Source organism: Megascapheus bottae, chromosome 11 (assembly GCF_031878675.1).
Source record: "Megascapheus bottae isolate mThoBot1 chromosome 11, mThoBot2.hap1, whole genome shotgun sequence".
Taxonomy (NCBI): Eukaryota; Metazoa; Chordata; class Mammalia; order Rodentia; family Geomyidae; genus Megascapheus; species Megascapheus bottae.
The window spans coordinates 35249319-35250863 of NC_143519.1; the positions used below are offsets into that span (position 1 = coordinate 35249319).

At 35.4% G+C, this 1545-nt stretch overlaps 1 pseudogene; it reads left to right on the plus strand.

Moving 5' to 3' along the window:
• Window positions 1–504: 504 nt before the first annotated feature.
• LOC150056895 (large ribosomal subunit protein eL42-like) lies at window positions 505–975 on the plus strand (annotated as a pseudogene).
• Window positions 976–1545: the final 570 nt, after the last annotated feature.

The window sequence follows — 1545 nt, forward strand, 5'->3', positions numbered from 1 at the left end:
GCTTTACTTTTCTTTGATTTTGTTAACCATAGGCTAAACAATAACATATTCAGGGGATTGCTATTTTATTTGATTTGACAAAGATTAAAAAGGGTTCTGTGATTACATAAACCTATATTTTAACTTTTGAGTTAGGTTCCTTTAACTCTAAAGTGATGCTTAGGTGATCTCTACAATCTGAAAATGATACTGAAATTTGGTGATCAATTTGGTGGTTTGGGAGAAAGATTTAAATGAATCTTTGAATCTTTGACATGGAAGTAGGCTTAATCTCTAGAAAGGAGATAGGTTAAAAATAAGACCATTGTTTGCATTTTCTTCCTGGCATGAGCTTGCTTTCCTTGCCATCTTCTGCCACATTGTGAATCCCTCAAAATCCAAACAGTACAAGAGCAATGACTCAATATTTGCATACCCAATGCTATGGACATGGTATTGGAAATATAAGCACAACTACATAGATATAAAAATTTACCCTTTTCCTCAGAGCTGCAAGAAGAGCGTGTCGTGCTCTTCGGAGCTCCGACGGCTCTGCTGCAAAGATGGTCAATGTACCTAAAACCAGAAGGACTTTTTGTAACAAGTGTGGCAAGCATCAGCCTCACAAGGTGACCCAGTACAAGAAGGGCAAAGGTCCCCTTCCCAGGGGAAGAGGCACTATGATCGGAAGCAGAGCGGCTACGGAGGGCAGACCAAGCCAATATTCCGAAAGAAGGCCAAACCCACCAAGAAGATCTTGCTGAGACTTGAATGTGTTGAGCCAAACTGCAGATGCAAGAGGATGCTGGCCATCAAGAGATGCAAGCATTTTGAACTGGGAGGAGACAAGAAGCGAAAGGGCCAAGTGATCCAGTTCTAAGCTTTCGTTGTTTTTTTTTTTTTTTTTTTTTGGTCTTAATTTTGAAAGGGGAAGATCTTGAAGCGATAGAATTACCTGATGGGAAACTAATAAATGACAGAAAATTTAAAAAAAAATTATGTCTTTATGGACATAATATTTTATTACATAGATTAATATGTATCTATGCCATACAAACCCTCAGCTAAAATCGAAGAGCCAGCGATTGTATATAGAGAGTGCCTTCTTGAATACTTGCTTGTTAACCAAGTCATTTGAAATATGATGCAAAAATCAATATTAATAAATTATTTAAATTAAAGAAACAAAAAAAAGATGCTACAACTATTGTGTCCTTAGACTTGTCAACCACAAGAACCATGAGTAGAAATAAATCTCTCTTTTTTGTATAAGTAGATATGTGTAGGTGATCAGCCATGAAATTTCTCATGTCCACCCTATGAGCCCAAACTTATTTTACTTATAAATTATCCAGCCTCGAGCATTCAGTTATACCAAAGAAAATGTGCTAAAGTCAGGACAAATAAAACCTTAAATTTAGTTTAAAAAGATGTTGAATCTTAGCTTTTAGCAAACATGAACAAAAAGAAGTATGCAGATTTAAAAGCACAATGATACTTTTTAAGTGTAGATTTTAATTTGTTTTATTATTCTTTTGTTACACATGCAAGTAATTATCACTGTAT